Here is a 20,418-nt window from a genome sequence, read left to right as displayed (position 1 = left end):
CCTTAGCTTAAGGGATGACAAGGACGCACTACAATAATATCTTACCCCAGATCCATGCATGCCCCTTATGTTTTCACACACAAAGGTCAGATATAATCTTCTTTATGCAGTCATCATTAAAAAATATCCCACAGTAATTTTAGTGTTGCCAGCCTCAAATGTATCAATTGGCCGTTGATTGTTTCAATAACCTTTGCTCAACACAGACATAAAAGCTTTACAGAAGTAATTGTTATTAATCTGATTAATAAAATGGATCCTTATAGTCATCCTTGTGGGGTTTTTTTCTGTCCAAACTGAATTTAGAACAGACGAACAGAGCTTTCATTGGACGACAGATTACATTTGCTTTCCAAATGCAATTGTGAAGGAAGAGGATTTGATTTACTAGCTTGAAAGATGAGATGGCATTTGTAATTCTTATGTTCTTAGCTGGCAGTTTTATGGGAGAAAATAATTGAAGCTATAGACATTCTAATGTTGATATTTAAAGATGATGCAGTGGAGAAAGGACAATAATGTGTCTTCATTTCACTTGCTAAATTCCACTCGAATTGGGCTGAGTAAAATATGCAATCACAGCCTTTTGGGCTGGAAAAGTCCCAGCTCTGTGAAGCGCAGTGCAAAGAAATTACTCCCCTGGTTCATGGAAAGCAAAGGTAGCAATGCCAAAAAAGCAGAATCTCTGGCCCAAGGCAGCAGGACTTTCTGGGGCATGCTGTCTCAGTACATTGAGACACTGCAGTAGGTGTCCCTCAGCATAAAGGGATTTAGTCCTGCTCCCAGAAGTCCAGCCTTTCACACACATCCTTCTTCATCCCAGGCTTCTTATAGTCCTGCTCTCATCACCATCTCCAAGTTCTTTCCAGCAACTCCCTCCATTGATGTCCAATATTCCTCTTGCACATCCATGATCGCCCCTGGAGTCTCCTTAAAGCCCTGATCAACCACATATACCCTAATAAAGCCTCAATCACTTTTGCAACCCCAGTTCTACAGCTTCTTTTCATGCCTGAATCCTTGGACTATTGTTGCCAGTCCAGTGAGGGGGGAAAGGAGAGAAGAGGGGTTGGGCTTACTGACTGTGGGTGTGTCCTGATCATAGGCTGGACCCCCAAACTAATGGCACGGTCATTTTCCCAGAAGAGACTGAGCAGGCGTGCAGTGAGGTGGAGTGGCCAACCACTGACCCAGAGAGGGGAGGAGCTTCTCCTAGTCCCCTGCGGAGCTACAAGCAGGTTTCAGGTTTACAGTCCCAATAGAAATATGGGGCACTTCAGCCCTCTCAGAGCTATTCTTTCAAGTTCTCTGAAGACAGGCAAATACTTGTGTCAACTGCTACAATCGGGGCATGTCTTCAAGCTTCTCTTCACAACATTGATAAATAAGGGAAACATAGATTAGGGAAACACATTTTTAAGTGAAAGCTGAGATTCTGAAGTCATCCAGTGACTTCAGGAGTTGAGGATTAATGCCTGGTCCTAAAATGCCTTTGCCTTAATCCAGCCTTGGTTTAAATCAGATTGAGGGCCTTGCCTTTGCACTGGGGTGAATTCCACCAAGAATTAGCAATAGGAGCATAGCTAATCCTGTCACTGAGAGGCATATCTCCTGAGCTATACTTAGCACAGGAACTGAGGTGTGGCTTGAAAACTGCCTCTATAGTTGCTGCAACGCAGGCTGTTAGTGTGTGTTAAAGAAGCTTCAGGACTCCTCTAATGTCTGTTCTGATAATTCTGCTCAACTGGATCTGATTTGCGTATAAGAATCTCTGGAGAGCAATACACACCTACTTTGTCTTAGACTCCATCATACTCCTCATACTGAGGGGCTGTGAGCTGGCACAGCAGAAGCATAATGCCAGTCCTTGCACATTGGAGATATTCTGTGGGAGTGTTGCTATAGAGTTTACTGCCCTTTTATTACACCGAACAAGTGTGAAGGGACTATGTTAGACCCCAACATCTGGGCTTCCCTATGCATTATCCCTTTTTCCAGTCAATGGTACAGGATTAAACTGGAAGAACAGATGAGAAGGCTGGTCAAAAAAGCCAATATGTCTGCTTAAAATAAATAAACATTTCTCTTACATTTCACCTAAAATTCCCATTTAATAAATAAAAAAGCTTTATTTCAGTGATTGATATCTTGTTTTATTTCAAGCATCCAGCATCAGTGATTAAATTGATCCAATGCTGCTTTGTTTATGAGTTTAGATGAGATCTTCTTTTCTTAATAAACCAGTATTGCTCCAACGATGTACTTTTCCTTGACGTGTGTAAGTGTATATTTTATATATAATGCTTATGTTTATGTCTGTGTGTTTTAAACACACATGCAATGGTATGTGTGTATAATATGATGTACACTTACACATATACTCACATAAACATACACATAATATCAAGAAAAAATAAATCTTTAAAGTAACACTAGATTGCAAAGAAAATAAACACATCTAATCTATACTCCTACACAAAGCAGCACCAGATCAGTTTTAAGTTACTGTTGATGCTGTCAACTTGAAGTAAAACCTGACATTGATCACTAAAATGAAGTTTCTTATCATACTTGGCATCAACACAGACCCTGTGATAACCGCATCCATGGATCTTTATAATGGAGCTGATCAACCAACCAAACAAAACAGTTTCAAAAATCCAGTTTCTTGTAGCTCTACTGCTTTCACTTCCCAAACAACTGAACTGCAAATGTCAATGTTTTCTCATTACACACTCGATGGATGCATCCTAATCAATCTCTCAACATGACCAGTTGCCTGCACAAACACTGCAACTGAAAGTGTTCTTCTTCTAACTTAACAACAAATTAGCCTTTATTAATTGCCTCATGATTTATTTTTCAAAGCCCTTGAACAAGGTTGTTAGTTAGTTCCTGTGTTTATTCTACTGTGAATGTTCAATATTAGCTGCAAATGTTCTGTGCTGTTATATTTCTTCCTTCCTTAAATTAGAGTAATTTATTGTGTTCAGTATATAGCTACTCTAAAAAGAAAGCAATTTTTAGTAGCACAATTTTTCTCCTTCAATACAATTTAAATCTGTACTTGAAGAGTACAATTCACCAATCTTTCGAATGGCCAAACCAGGACCTTCTTCCCCATCCAAGTACTGTATAAGATCTGTGTAACTCCCACATATTTTTAGAAGAGTCTTCAATGCAGGTCTGCATAGACTAGTCAGAAACAAGATGGGTCATCAGGAGAGAAACTGTGGAACCATATATATGCACATCCAGTAGCAGCATATCCCAAACCCCATATATTATTTCAGATACAAATTCAGCACATGCACATTTCTATCATGAAAGGGGATATATAGGAATAAGAGTTTAAATGCAGGGATTGTTTAACAAAATCCCTAGCCAATTCAATACAAGGTATGTATTATCATACTTAGCAGCTGTTGTATCAGTGGCCCAAATTAAACAAGTGAATGAGTGTAAATTATCCTACCACATCTAGGGAAGAGGTTAGGGTTGAGGTTAATACAATGGAAAAGTGTAAAAAATCTGCATCCAAATTAAACTTGTCCTACAATTAGAAAGCTCAAACCTTTCCTGCCACAATATTCATTATGAAAAATTAATAGTGAATAAATGCAAATTTCCCTAGATGACAAATATGCCTGTAAGATTATTCTAATTGACTTCAACTCCCATGTAAATGACAACTCTTTTGGATTACTTCACAATCTCATGAGTCTCATGATTGCTATAACACTACCCGCTACAAGGTGCTTGCTTGTTCAATTTATACATCCTCTATGTCAGTTGTTTGAACTGGATATGAAGATTTCCCATTTGTTATAAACTCACCATCCATCCCTTCCTTTTTGAGGAAAGTGTCTTTACTATGAGGGAAACTAATCATTATTAGTGTTCTGCTCTGGAAGACTGATGGATTCAGTATATTTTCAGTAGCCTCTATGGTAAAATCATTGCTTGGTAGGATGACTGATAGCCAAAATTAATTTCCCCTTCCTTAGTATGCTGCTGTTTTGCACAGCAGAAAAGCTCAAGAGGCTAACTATTGCACAAGAAGGAGAGTTCTTTATCATACTTGTGCATTCGAGTGAGGTCTGTGATCCCTAAAGCCATTAAACCTGTTGCAGAATATTATACAGTGGATCACTGTACTTTTGGCATGGTTGGACTTTATCATATTGACGGGCTTTTTGATTATTAGTAGAACTGTTCCTAAATTTCTTTTCCTTTAGTCCATCTTCATAGGTCCACCAAATTTCAGAGGCAGTGTATGCCAGATTATTCAAGAGAGAAGACAGTGAGTCCTGTTACTTGGAGGTGGTGGACTGAGTAATAGGCATGTTGCCATCGGATATAGCATGCTTAGTTCATTCCCCTGGCAGCAGGAGGAGCACAGCGATCTGGATATCCTAGGTAGTGATAATTGAGCACTTGTTTTAATGCAACAAGCAGAATGCATCCCCAGCAATGCCCTCAAGGATGTCAGTGATGAAAGAGTTCATAATGCCTTAGAAGAAACACTGGTATCAGGGTAAACCTGAAAGGAGTGTAGAAAAAGGCACTTGAACATGGGGTGACTCTGAGAAACTAAAGAAGAGACAAAGGAATAGGATGGCCAACAAACCTTTTGCATATTTAAAAAAAACCCTAATTAAATAGCAATGTTATTGGACCAACACAAACAATTATTGTTTATTTAGTGCTTCAAAGCTGGATAGGTATCATCACCACACTGAAGCATAATTCTCAGTGTAAAGCCATTCTACAGTACCTCTACATTGAATTTAATATTTTCATGATAAAAGTTCTACAGGTAAAAGAAAAACCCTTAAATATATTAAGAGCCCAATTCAATTGTCACTGAAGTCTGCAGAAGCGTTGCCATTGACTTCAAAGGGAGCTGGAATGAGTCCTATGAACAGAATCACCATTTATAACCAGCTTCACAAACACTGCTATACCCCAAAGATCTTACCAAATATCCTCAACATAGACTTCAAGAGAGTCATCACTGATACTTGTGGCATTGCTAGTTTAACACAGTGTAACTAGAGGTGAGGGCAATTTATTTCAGCATGAATTTAAAAACCTTCCAGTCATCTGCAAATACCATAAGTAACTCTAATAGCAGTTACCAACCCTATGTAGATGTTTATGGTTTCGATAAGTCTACGGAAATAGCATCAGAAGGCCTTTTGAAAATCATTTGAAAAAAGTATCAAGGCAAATCATTTTGTCACCAACATTCTGTGAAAAAACTCATAATTTTCCCATTTTCTTTTCCTTTGCCTCAGAGTCCTAGCAGTTGTTAAGATCCACTCCAGAGAAACCTTCATTTAATCATCCACATTAGCTAGACTAATTACAATTTTCAGGACCTGACACTCCCAGACCTCCAAGTAGCATTACCTTGAAGTGTTATTTGTATTAGGGCTGTTAGTATTCAGAATACATTGCTTAATTTCACCCAAACTCCTGAGATTTGATAGCTATAATGTCTTTTATTTGATTTCCACTTTCTTTCAATAAAAAAGACAAAGTGGCATTTACTTTGAAGATGTATAAACCTATCAAAATGGATAGCATATGAATGGCAGAGTACTAGAATTAATAAAAATCAGTGGCTATGTGATGAAAACTATGACTCTCAGACATATTTATCTGTCTCCTATATATTTTGATATACATATATAGATAGATTTCCTTAATTATTTTTGTCTGTTGGTTTGGACAATTAAAATGCTATGGTGTTTACATTCCTGAATGTAATTTTCAATATAAGATGAACTCCTTGCCAGAGGAGGCTGTGAAGGCTAGGACTATAATAGAGTTTAAAGAGAAGCTAGATAATTTCATGGAGGTTAGGTCCATAAAAGGCTATTAGCCAGGGGATAGAAATGGTGTCCCTGGCCTCTGTTTGTCAGAGGCTGGAGAGAGATGGCAGGAGACAAATTGCTTGATCATCGTCTTCGGTCCACCCTCTCTGGGGCACCTGGTGCTGGCCACTGTCGGCAGACAGGATACTGGGCTAGAAGGACCTTTGGTCTGACCCAGTACAACCGTTCTTATGTTCTTATAAAGGCCTACAATATCAACAGCAAACAGAAAAAGAACTAAGGTTCTCTTCTTGAAAGGCTGACATTAAGACAACAATTTTAATATGCTAATTTTTAATTCATGGAAATCTTTGCTATTAAAACTAGCTGGGGGAGTATGATTTTAGAACATGTGTTGGGCTGTTTTGGAGATGCAATGCCATAGTGATTGCTGTGGGAGGCATTGTGCCTCAGAAAGGACTCCTGGAGAGATCAGCCATTGTTCCTCAGATACAAAAGCTGTTCCCAGCTTCGATCAGTGTACGCAGGTGGGGGTGGTAGGCTTGCTCCTCTCTCTTCCCTTTCCTTATGTGCTGGCTGGTACCAACAGAATCACTAACCCTTGTTCTCCCTGAGCTCATGCATTCCCATTGTTCCCATCCAGCCCTGTCCCCTTCCTAAACCTTCTCTATTGAGTGTACCTTTTGTAGGATATTTCAGTCCCCCCCTCACTTCCCTTTTGTCACCATGCAGGGATTACACACAATCTTTTCTTTAATGGGTAATAAAAGGCTCAACATTATAATCTACAATGTGCTGTGAGAACCCCTTTCTCAAACATGCGACACTGGGAGCTAGCTTTGCCTTTAAACAAGATGCTTTCTCTTCCTCTTGACTTCCAAACCAGTCTCTCTTTCACCAGGAATGTATCACACAATAACAGATGTATGATGTGGATTTCAAAAGAGGATGGCACATTGTGAAGAATGGATGATTCTCTGTTAATAAGAGATGTAGATTTCAGGGCAGGGTAGATTTCAGGGCAGAGATGTAGATTTCAGGGCATTGAATCTGGACTATTCCTTTTATTAATCAAGTAAAAAAAGCGATGCACAACTGTTGCATCATTGAGAATTGCATAGACAATTTGTCAGGAGCAAAAGGGCTGTGCCTAATTAACATATATATTTACATATATTTGCTTATGATTTTAAATGATACCTGAATTGTTGTTATATTTATGTTTGTATTACTTCTTTTGAATTAACGTATGTAAAGGAGAACATATACACTATGGAAATGGCTAAGAAGTTATTAGAATACTACAGGTTTGATTTTCTAGCTTGATATAACTGTTCATAAATACAAATACTTTGAGCTCCAGTTTTCAGAAGTGTTGAATGCCCACATCTCCCACTAACTTCTATTTTGAGTGATCAGATCTTTTGGACAACAAAGCCATGTGCTTCCAAAGCAATTTGTGGAAATAGCAGCCTGTCTCTGATTTCTGGAGCATTTGTTGGAAAATGGAAGGGGAAGCAATCTCACAAGAAGGATTGTTTATTAATTATTCTTATGTTATTTATTATTTATCTATTGTAGTACCTAGGAACTCCTGTCATGAACAAGGACCCCATTGTACTCTGCCCTGTACAAGTGAAGAACCAAAAGACTGTCCCTGTCTTAATGACCAGAAAGTATATTAACTGATGCTTTTCCTCAAGCTAGAGACTCAGGAAATGTATTATAGTATGGGGTTGGGGATCAGTATGGGCTTAGCCTGATTAAGTTTTTTTGGTTTGGCATTAATAAAACATTCCCAGACCTGAGTGTTGAGAGTGAACAAAGATCAGAGTTTTATGTTCAAGAGCACAAAAATCTTCTGAGCCATTCTTGTGCAATTTAAAACCTAAATGAAGAAGTTCCATGAGATCAATTGTTCTTGTGAATTTTCTGCCATCTTGGACCACATCAAAACTGTATATGTAAAATAGGCACTGTTTTATTTTGGATCCCAGAGAGATCCAAAATAATAAGGATAAGACTGAAATCCATACACAACCATCCTTAGAATTAGAGGAATGTTAGATGTGAGCTTCTGGTTTGGGTCTGTTCTTCTGTGTGATTCGATATTCATGAGACATATGCGATCATAAACTTTAAACATCCCAGCATCTCAGCTATGCCCAGATTAAAAAATCCTGAATCTTTTCTATAAGTGGATCACATTTCATAAAAGTGTGGGTAAGCATTATAATCAGCTTTTATTTCCTCAAGGAAACTTTTAAGTGGAAAGTAATTCAGGCCATAGGATCTAATGAAACTTCTGTTGTGGCAATAAGAATTACAGCATTGTTGGAGGTTAACTCTTTTCCACACATACTTTGTCCTATGCAATCACCCACACAGACAATTAAAAGTTATTTTGACTATAGAAGAAGCACCATGTGTTGGTCTTCTAGTAAGTTTAATAAATCCAAATTTTGCAGAAATATCTTGAGAAGGTTGGAGCTCTTTGGGCTTCAGAAACAATATCCATTAACTTTTTGTACACTTCAATGAAAAATATACATTTTGCCATGAGCGTACAGTCATGTGGGTTTGTCTTGCTATGATCTAAAACTGCAAAGTAATGAAATAAATCTTAATTTTAATAGTCATTCCACTTCACATTCAAATTTTCAAACCTTGGCATTGATGTTGGACAGTTTATTACATACAATACTAAATTTTCATTGGTGAAAACCGTGAATTTTTTTATGTCACTGAACTATTTCTGTGACTGACTGTTCCACTAAATTCAACATGATCCATGACTTTTTGGAACTGTCTCCATTGAGTGCAATGTACAATCAATAAGCACATGTTGGGGGATCACCCCTATAGTCTCTGATCTTACTTCAGTTCATATCAGAACGCTTCTTCATATTAAGTCTTTGAGCATAGCTGTTACTACATTGTGTGGCAGGCAAGTTCCAAAAAGTTTGGTTTTGATATCACAATAATTTTCCATATGCAATCTCCATGTTCATCATCTGATTCCTATATTTTAATGTCCAAATTCTTTGTTTCAGAGATTTGCCTAATGTATTAAGTGATTTTTGATGAGCCATTCTTTAATAAGATTCCATGTAATGTGTCTCCCCTAAGAGCACTTCCTTCTTAATACATTCTTCAATTTCACTAGTTTGTCTAATGATCTTGCAGAAGAAGCTGGACCTAAATATAATGTCAGTGACACTGGGGCATAAAAACTAGTCTTTTCTCTCCATGATACATAACTGAAGTATCAAAATTCAGAATGTGGAAGGAGCTGTCATCACCATGATATATCCAGCCATTCAAACATCCAACCTATTTCAATTAGTTTTTTAAAATACTTTTATGACGAGTGAACACAGTTCTGTTGAAGAGTCCTACATTTATTCAAAAAGGAAAGACATTAAATGAGAGAAAGGTCCTGCTTTTAACAAAACACTGGAGCATTAAGACTACCTATTTAACAGGGGAGATAAATTTCCATTTGGGAAACTCTCTCACCAGTTATAACACAATAAAATAGACATATTTAGCAAGTCACATTATTATACTTAGGAGAAATTTCACAAAAAGCAACATTACGTTATTTTGATTCATATTATTTAATTACCTTCAATAAGTATTGTGATATACAGTATAGAAAATATATTAAGTCATTAATAACATACCATTGTATAGCTTACAACTGAATAAAGGCTAAAATTATGAAAATTAATATTTAGTTACCTGTCTACAGAAAAAAACCCAAATTTAGTCAAAATAAATATTTTTTTCTCTAAAGAAGAGTTTTGAAATCAGTCATGTGAGAGAAAGTGATTGCTGGAATAAGTAGCATTCAGCTTCATCAGAATTAAAAATATTCAGCTTAGCAAAGTGAAGAGTGGAAGGTGACTGATCTAAAATGTATTTGTAATGCCTGCCATGTTTGTTAAGATAGAAAATAATAATTTAGTTTTTTCCTCCTTTTGACACACTTTCGTTGAGTGGAACATGGAAAACTAATATAAAGTGTTCACTCAGATGCATTTCTCTTAGCTTTCCCAAGAAAGAATAAGCAATGACATTCCTTCATCAGATGCATCTGTGGTAGTCCATTATAAAAAAGTCAATTCTCAACTTAATCAGATTTATTTAATTTTTTGTAGCTATGGTTTTAACTGCTTTCTGTATTTTCTTCAAACCACTTCTGCTAAAATTTGTATGCGGACAACTTGGCATTCAATTTAGAGTCCTAAACAGACAGCTTATTGGTATTTTGAAGGTGATTGGGCAAAAATCTTCCCCCTGCACCAATTCAAGCCTCAATTTTACCTATTGTACCAAATTTTCCACTGATTCCAGGTAGATCAGTATACATCCACTGAGTTGAGTTATATTGCCATAAATCAGAATTGAATTTATGCCACCATCTCCTAAGAATGTAGTTATATTTTCCTTTGTTATAGACTTTCATATTGTGAAGACCTAGGACAGTATGTTACAAAGTAAGAGCATGTTCTTTATAAAATGAGCAGGATTTTCTAGCATCAATGATCTCATGGAAGTCAATGGCACTATTTGATATTCAGTGTGGCTGTGTCCAGACTCAGGGGTTTTTTCGAAAAAAGTAGCCTTTTTTCGAAAAAACATCCCCTGCGTCCAGACTCAAGCCGCGTTCTTTCGAAAGTAAATCGAAAGAATGCGGCTTTTCTTTCGACGGCGGTACACCTAATTCTACGAGGAAGAACGCCTTTTTCGAGGGAGATCCGTCGAAAGTAAGTGAGTGTGGACGGGGGGAGCCCTTTTTTTCGAAAGTATTGGCCTCCAGGAAGAAGCTCTGGTGGACAATCTGGGCCATGGGTTGCATGTCTGTGGTTCCTGGCTGCAGCCATTCCTTAAAGGGACAGGCACCCTCACAGCCACTTGTTGCAGAGAAGGAGCCAGAGCACACGGCTACTTTGCTGCAGCATGTCCCAGCCCCAAGACCGTCCTGGCCCTTCCACAGAGCCTTCTGGGGACCCAGCCAAGGGCTCCAAACGCCGGGCACCATCCTGGTCTGGCCCAGAGATCAAGAGCCTGCTGGAGCTCTGGGGAGAGGAGGAGGCCTTACAGGCCCTCAAAAGCCGGCGGCGAAATGCCGATATTTATGGCCGCATGGCTGAAGCCCTGGCCCAGAAGGGCCACTACCCCCGCACCCGGGACCAGGTGCGGTCCAAAGTAAAAGAGCTGCGCCAGGGGTACGTCAAGGCCAGGGAGGAGAGCTCCCGTTCTGGGGCAGCCCCCTACTACTGCCCCTACTACACCGAGCTGGACCAGATGCTGGGTGGCAGTGGCGAAGCACGCACACCACGGCGGTTCATCCAGTCTGGATTGGCAGACCCCGTGGTGGACGCTCCCGAGCAGGACCCAGAGCAGTCTGGAGACGGGGACATGGTGCCAGAGGAGGAGGACAGTGAGGAGACAGCGACCCTCACCCTGGAGCCAGTCACCCAGACCCCAGAGGCCTCCCAGGCGTCATCTGGCGCAGGAGAGGAAGCAGCAGGTGAGTACAGTGAGGTTGTGTAACACCCGGGGGGGGGGGAGGTAGGTGGGTGCACAGTGGGTGATGCACAAGGAAAACCTGTCATGCTCAGGCTGATGCCCAGGTCACACACACACAGTGTAACCTTCAGAATGTCTGATTCCCCTGTCTCAAGGGAGAGGGCATACCCTTTTGGACAGCTGTTGCACACATGACTGATTGTGATAGAAATGTAGCCGTGTGACTCTGATCTGAGGAAGTGGGTCTGGCCCAGGAAAGCTCATCCCCTAATAAACCATCCTGTTAGTATTTTAAGTGCTACAGAGTCCAGTTTTTAGGACTGATTGTGTCTTCTTCTTTTCCTCCACAGCCGGACCAGCCGTGGAAGAGGGCCGCAGCACCCCAGCCCCACCTCCATCTCCATCTCGGGGACATGGGAGCCGCAGACACAGGCGTGTCTATGCGGACATCCTCAGGCAGCACGTGGAGGCCGTGCAGGAGCTCAACTCCATCCTCAGAGAGAGGGCGGAGGCAGAGGATCGCTGGCGTGACCGGCTGATGGAGGAGCTGGTCCTGCAGCGCACGTCCCTGACTGCCACTCTCAGGGAGGTCTGCGGCTCACGTGCTCCTGTGCCTGGTCCTGCTCCTCCAGCACCCCATGACCCCACCCCACCAAACCCCCCTTCCACAACAGCATCCCTTTCCCCCCTTGGACCTCCCTCTCCCCCAGCCCCCCCAGTTCCCCAGCCCCTCTCTCCCCCTGGCCCTCTTCTCCCCCAGGCTTCCACGTCCCAAGAGCACCCCAGCCAGCCAACCAACAGGTGCACCACCCGATCCCGTAGCCATGGAGCACCCCGAACACGAGGCCCAGGCAGGAGAGGGAAATCAGGAAAGCACCGTGCAACCTGATCCCCTTCCCCCCTCCAGGTTTCCAGTCCTCTTCCCCCCTCCAGGTTTCAAGCACCCCCATCACCCCAGTTAAAGCACAAAGAAAGGGTTCAACAATATGTTTGTTTATTGTAAATAGTTTTTTCAACAACAAAAATGAAAAAAAAATTGTTATGTTTGCTACAAGTATACTATTTTTTGACAATATGTAAAAAAATTAAACAGAACATTTTATTTTGCAACACACCCTGGTGTTACTGATGTGTCCAAACAGGGTCAGGAGATGGGTTGTGGAGGGAAGCTTCTATTGGGCCAGGGCCCAGTCCCCAGGCAGAAGCCCCTCAGTACAGTCAGTGGCCTCCACTGGAGAATTGCTCCCGGAGGGCCTCCCGTATGCCAACAGCAGACCAGTGAGCCTGGCGGATGGCAGCTGTCCGGGGCTGGGCAAAGTGCCTCTCCTGGCCATCAGCACCTCTACCCCACCCTGGTAGGAAGGCCTCCCCTTTCCTCTCCACTAGGTTATGGAGAACGCAACACGCAGCCACCACCTCAGGGATGTTGCTCTCCCCCATGTCTAGGCGTGTGAGCAAGCACCGGAATCTGCCTTTTAAACGTCCGAACGCACATTCCACCTGGTTGCGAGCCCGGTTAAGGCGAGCATTAAACCGCTCCTTGCTCGCATCCAGGTGGCCGGTGTAGGGCTTCATCAGCCACGGCATAAGGGGATAGGCGGCATCAGCCACTATGCACACCGGCATGTGCACATCCCCAACCGCAAACTCGCGATGTGGGAAAAATGTTCCTGCCTGAAGCCTCCGGTAGAGGTACGAGTTCCTGAAGATGCAGGCATCGTGTGCCCGCCCTGACCACCCAACACAAATGTCCGAAAACTGGCCATGATGGTCGATCAGGGCCTGGAGGACCATAGAAAAGTAGCCCTTTCTGTTTATGAATTGGGCTGCTCGATGGGGCGGTGCACGGATTGCAATGTGTGTCCCATCGAGCGCTCCTCCGCAATTCGGGAAGCCGAGGGCAGCAAAGCCGGCCATGACGCTGTCCAGATCTGGTAGACAGATGAGCCTGTTGAGCAGCTCTGAATTGATGGCCCTCACCACCTGCAGAACGAGACAGACAACAAAATGTTAGAAGGGGTGCCTTATCTCTTAGGAGGAGAACCCACCGCCCACCTTCCCTCTCAAACACCCCGGGAATCCCCTCCTCAGAACCCCCCCCCAACAATTCAGGGTGAGTGGAGGAGCTCCCTCCCACTCCCAGTCCACTTGGCCCTTCCTGACAGTCTCCCTTCCCCCCACCCCAAACTGTGACTGTCCCCAGACAATGACTTACCTCCATCAGGATGGATCCTACGGTTGACCTGCCCACTCCAAATTGGTGTCCCATGGAGCGGTAGCTGTCGGGGGTTGCCAGCTTCCAGAGGGCAATGGCGACCCTCTTTTCCAGGGGGATAGCGGGCCGCAGGTGGGTGTCTTGCCGTTGCAGAGCAGGGGCGAGCCAGGTACACAGCTCCTGGAAAGTGGTCTTTCACATTCTGAAGTTGCGTAGCCAGTCTTGGTCATCCCAGATCTCCATCACGAGCCGGTCCCACCAGTCAGAGCTGGTGTCAAACCTCCAAACACGCCTGTCCACAAAAAAGTTTGGAGGCAAGGGCAGTGCGGCTGCTTGACGGAGGAGCCCCTCGTACCTCTGGTCTGGGTCCAGCTCGGGAAGTAGCCTCATGACTGTGTCATGCAGATGCAGCAACAGCTGCAGTATGGTGGTGTGGGGCCATTGCCTGCCCAGGGGCAGCTCTGGCTCCATGCCACAAAAATGGGTCTAAACCAGAAAAACCTCCAGAGAAAAAAGCTGCTGGGGTGTCCCAGGAAGCTGAGCACTCCAAACCAGCACTGCAATGCCTTGCTTACTTCCTCGAGGGACAGCAAAGGCAGCTGCAGAAGCAGAGCAACGGGTGTTCAGGAGTGTCCCTTTCACCACGCGTCTCTGCAAAGGGCAGGCAGGCAGCACCCGTAAGGAAATGCTGCCCCCATGCCCTGGCAGAAGCAGTTCCGGGTAGCTTTCAATTTCGAAAGAGCGTCCAGCAGTCAGGACGCTCTTTTTCGAAAAAGCGGATCGATTTTTCGATCCGCGTATTGTAGTCTAGACGCGCTCTTTCGAAAGAAGCCTGCAGTCTAGACATAGCCTGTGAGTAAAAGGATCTGAAAACCAAAATGGACTGGAATCAACTGAAAAACAAAACAATGTTATTTAAATTGGAGGTTTACCTAGAAAAAAATCACACTTAACTCCATGGGCATCTTGACACCATCTAACTACCCTTCATTATTATGAGACCTAGCATCTCTAATTATAATTGGCTTGCTCAGCACCTTGCAGAATTGAGCCCAATCTTCCTTCTGACGAATACCCATAAATATTATTAAACTTTCAAGATAATTTTCTTCTGGGTTGTAAGTGACTTGGAAAGAGTGCCATTCCTTGTCTTTTGCCCACTTCATTCTTCCTAAATAGAACCACAGATTTTAACATTCCCATTGTGCAAATCATCCCACTAGGTTTCAGTAACACCAACCAGATCAAATTTATGCTCATAAATGAGCAAGTCCAGTTCCTCTAGTTTGTTTTTCCATGTTCCTAGCATTGATGTGTAGACAATTAAATCATTTGTTCTCTTTTTGTCCTTTGATTCCTTGATTAATTTTGTTCTTAGTATCTGAAATTTGTGCTAAAGGAGTGCTCATATCTTCCCACTTTTTCACCCTCTCCCTGTTATTAGTTTAACACATGCTCCTCACTAGCCAGCTCATTTATCTTTTTTTAATGTGGAGACAACTTTCTGTTGGGAGAAGACACTGTATAGGTGTTGTGGCCTCCACCTTAATAATGCTTCTATGATGTCAAACATTCTTTCTGACTTCCTCTCTCTCTCTCTCTCTGACATTTTATGAACAGTCTCTTTCTTTCTTTAACTTGTTTCTTGAACATGGCTATTTAGGAGCTTCTCAGCTTCTCTAATTCTCTGTAGTATCATTATTTGCCCTTCCAATTTCTACTTACCTTTCTAATCCTATAATAATTTCTTCCAGGACAGTCAACAGTTTGCACTTCATACACAGGAAATTTCTTCTGGTTTCAGGTAGGGAAGAAAATACAGCACATCTGTTGCAGGTTACTGCCGATGTTCCATCTCTGGGTGTGGTAGAATTGCACATAGAGCTTAAACCTATTCAAATGTCCTCCAACACCATCACCCCATTGGCAGACTCTGTTGTGGCTCTTGAGTTCACTTGCCAAATGACTTTTTATACTAATTTTTCCTCCTAAGCTCAGTTCATATTAGCCCCTCCTTCACTACCAGGCAGCAATTAACTGTTTTACAGAGAGTGATACTGATGAAAACTAAACAATCAGAGCCATGCAACCCTTACCAAGGCCCCAACAAATAGACCCGATTCAGCTGCTTGCTCAGGGACAAACAGCCCAGCTGACAAACAGTCAGACAAGCAACACATAGACTAACCAAATCCATCATTCACCAAGTTCTTTCAGGCACAGATTCTTCAGTTATATACTCTGAAACTCTCTTGTTAGCTGCCTTTGTTGGTGGCAGGAGAAGTGTGCTCCAAGTCTTAGAAGGAATGTTGTCTCTAGCCTCTATTTATCGGAAGCTTGGAATAGGTGACAGGGGACAGATCACTTGATGATTACTTATTTTGTTCATTCCCTCTAGTGCACCTGTCATTGGCCACTGTTGGAAGACAGGATACAGGGCCAGATGAACTTTGGTCTGACCCAGTATGGCTGTTCTTGTGTTCTTATGTAAATGCATTTCAGATATCTTCTATTCCTAAGAATGGAATATTAAGTGACATATCCCAAGACTGCTATACGCTCAAGGGTACACATGAGGAATTTAAGAATGGTTGGATTTGTAAATTCTGGAAAAACCATGGGTGAGTGTCTTCAGTATGCTGCAAGAGAGTAATAGGTGTATTTCTGTGACTAGTGCAGGCATCCAGGTATCCTGAATTTAGCTGAAAGCTTATTTCTGCCAAACTACAAAGATAAACTCTGCTGTAGAGGTTTTATTTGGGTGGGGGGAGCTTTAGAAGGATTTAATATACAATGACTTACAGGGATCCTTCAATTGGAGAGGAAGATAACAAAGAGTGGATAAACTTATGAGGACTCATAGTATTCAAATGAAATAGTCACCATTATTGCCATTCTATTAATATGTAAAGGCACATCACATGTGATGTTTGAGAAATCCTAGTGCACATTATTGGTCTATAGGTATGAGAGAACAAAACATGAATAAACTGTGGCCAAGAATAAATTAAAATTAAATTCTGAAATAATTTCTACTTCCTGATAAGAAATATGTTCTTTAAAGCCACCCAACCTTGTAAGCAAACCTTGTTAATGTGTTCAGAGTTTGCAAAGAATGAATGCATAGGTCATGTCAAACTACATTAAATTGTTTGGTAAGTTTAAATGAATGACAATAAAAGTTTTAGAACCTTTAATGCCTGAGCAATTTTTCATCTGAGTTCTTTCTTTCTTTCTTTCTTTCTTTCTTTCTTTCTTTCTTTCTTTCTTTCTTTCTTTCTTTCTTTCTTTCTCAGAATGACAGTTGGGCTCATTACTTTCTTTCTCATCACCTTTACTTTATGACTGGAAGGAGAGCATTAACAAAGGTCAAACAAATTTTGAGATCTGGACTTTGGGTCAAAGTGAGGTTTTATGGAACTAACTGACAAAGTTGCACAACAATTCCACAGTAAGGTTTTTAGGTGAATATGACATAGACAGATTTAATGATAAAAGCATATCATAGTCATTCCTCTAAATTCCTGTTACTAGTGGCATATTTAACAACTAAAAATGGAGCACTGGTTTTAGGCATATCTGCCTCAATAGCCATTTATTCACGTTAGTGGAAAATGGGAGGGGCAAACAAGTTATAGAAACATATACACAAGCCCTCTTTGAACAGCTGCTGCTGCATCATATAAAACATTAAAATAGTTTTCCCCACCATTGTTTTTGATTATTTAATTATTCCAGGTTCTAACTGTTGGGGTTTCACTTCATTTGATTCTGAAGGCAGATATGCCAAAAGCGGGTGACTACAGTGAAAGCTTTTTTTATCCAGCTCTCTGTTAACTGGAAAACTTTGTTGACCAATGTCGCCCCCAGCCACAATACTGTCAAGTCTCCAGGCACACACATGATAGCTGTGTATGTGTGTGACAGAACAATAAGCTTTGTATCTGGCACATTCTGTTAACCGGCAACCCCCATTCCCTATGGCTACATCTACACTGCAATGCTATTTCAGGATACTGGAATGTCCCGAAATAGCTATCCCGCATCTTCATAGCAAGCCTGTTATTTCAAAATATAACAGGCTCCCTATTCTGATGTCCCTGTAAATCTCATTACACAAGAGTTAAGGACATTTTGGAATAGCAAGTTATTTCAGAATTTGGTGCCAGATAGACAGCACCAAAGAACAAAATAAGCTATTTTGAAATATGATCAAAATAAGATACACAATTTGCGTAGTTCAAATTGCTTATCTTATTTCGAGTTACTGTGCAGTGTGGACATAGCCTGTGAGTGCCAGATAAAGCTTGTGCAGTGTTTCCATCTTTATTTTGAGCTCTTCAGGGGGAAGGAGCCCTTATGTCTCGTGAAATGAGGTTTACAGGATCAGTCGGCAAAGGCTTCCCCAGCCGACAGATCCGCGTCTAGACTGACGCGCTGTGCCGGATCAGCTGATCATCGGCACAGCGCAGTGGCCATGTTTATTTTAATGAAGTGGGGATTATTTAAAACCCCACTTCTTTGACCATGCCAAATAAACTAATTTACATGGCTCCGTCGACAGAGCCATGTAGTGTAGACATATCCCTAGAGTACAATCCAGACCAATGAGTAACTGTATCTTCCCTGCCCTGAAAATTTGGATGCCTTACAAAGCCTTGCTGAAGTAGTTCCCACCTGAGCCACTTACTCACAGCACTCTAGCGTGCAAATCACATCCTGAGTGTTTGTATGTAACTGTAGCTTGCCAGCCATACTGAGTTAGACTCTGACTCTCAGAAGCCTTAAATGTACTGTGAGGGAACCCCTCCCACACTCCCAGTCCCAGTTTTCTCCCTAGAAATCTATAATCTATAATGTCTAGCCTTCTCCTGGAGAGTACAAAATATTTTAAGTCTGTTATTCTTAAATGGAATAATTTCCCATCTGACCCTCTCATATATTATTCAAACACTTACACATAAACACACTAGATTAAATGAAACAGCCAAACAAGTATATTAACTACAAAGAGAGAGACTTTGGCTACATCTAGACTGCAAGCCTCTTTCGAAAGAGGCTTTTCCAAAAGATACTTTCTTTCGAAAAAGAGCATCTAGACTACAACCAATACTTTCAAAAAACCAAGCCACGTTCTTCCGATTTACTTTCGAAAGAATGCAGCAGCAGTCTAGATGCAGGGGAAGTTTTTTTGAAAAAAGGCCACTTTTTTTTAAAAAACCCTGGAGTCTAGACACACCCTTTGAGTAACTATAAATAATGAGACATAAAATTCAGAAAAGGTTACAAAAAAAAATAAAGATAAGACATTTACTCAAACCTAACTTAACAAACTATATCTGATTCTAGTAAAGCTTCTCACCACATGCTTCTAGCCCTCTGACTAGCCAAAGTCCATAGATCTGGACCTCTCCTCCATAATCCAATGAATGCTTCCTTTCTTGCTTCAGGTACAGTGAATGCAATGGGCAGAGAGGAAGAGGGGTTCTTTGGTGAGTTTGTCTCTCCCTTTTATAGTTTCAGTAGCTCGCTTGAAAAAAAGAAATCGAGCTAGGTTCCTAGAAGACAGAGAGTCTATGTTGAAGGAAGTTCCCTGGTGGCTTTTCATCACTGCTTTGGACTTTCCATGTTTCCCTGCTTGCCTGATAATTCTTTTTACTGATAAAAACATATTAAGTAGGACACACATTTCTTTATTTAGGATAGACCTATTGGCCAGCCGCACTTTGGACAGATCTGTGGAGTTTGGAACATATGTTAAGAACATCACACTGGGAAAATGTATGTCTTCGCATCTAATGTGGCCACACACATTTTATGAGGACAGTACTGACAAGCAAATTATGTGTTTTCAAATTATATATTATGAACATGCTAGTTTCAAAAATTATTATAATAGTGTATAGGATGTGTAAACTAGGGATGTGAAAAGGTAATCATGTACATGGTTAACCAGTTACATGCAGTCTCCCACTATGCAAGGGGAGCCATCTGAAAAACCAGCTCCCTATGTGCAGTGTCTCCTGGGGAGCCACCTGTGCGCTGCTGCCTCTATATCAGAGGTAGCCATGCAGGGGGCAGGTGGGAGCTGGTATGTGTAGGCAAGCGTGCACTGGCTCCTGAGAAATTGCTTCCACCCATCCATGCTGCTTCCTTTGTATCAAAGGCAGCAGTGTGGGGGGCCAGGTAGGAGCCAGTAAACATGGGAAGCCAGCTTAAAAGCCAGCTCACCCATGCACTGGCTCTCAGGAAGCCAACTGCCGCCCCTGCATATAGCCACATAAACATTGAAAATGTCAGCAGTTACATGATTAATTAAACACATTTTAACATATCTAGTGTACACAAGAGTGCATTTTGTCACACTCCTGATTCTAATAATGAAATGAAACACTGCAATTGCTCTAATTTTTCTTTGAATGTTGGTGATCATATGATTCTAGAATTTTCAAGATTCTGCTCTAACTCACTAGTTAATAAATCTTATGTAACCTCCCTTTTCCTTCCCAGGTTACTTGGGAGCAGGTCACACTCATAGGTGTGCCTGGGCGCTTCAGGGTTTTAACATAAAAGGAGATCTTGAGTACCCCAGTGGTGATTTTGTTTAGTTGGGGATTTCTTATCCACCCCCTTGCTGCAGTCTCTTGCTCATAAAGAACATACAATGGTAGTGCCTCCACCTGGCTATCCCTGTACACACTTAATGGTGTGCCTTGGGATCCTCCAGGAATAAAATTATTCTGGCAATAATCTAGATCTAATTCCAGGACAACAATTATAAATAATATACATCTAATTGGTTACATTAGAATGAACACACCT

Source organism: Pelodiscus sinensis, chromosome 1 (assembly GCF_052426305.1).
Source record: "Pelodiscus sinensis isolate ZL-2025 chromosome 1, ASM5242630v1, whole genome shotgun sequence".
NCBI lineage: Eukaryota > Metazoa > Chordata > Testudines > Trionychidae > Pelodiscus > Pelodiscus sinensis.
This window is presented reverse-complemented; position numbering follows the sequence as displayed.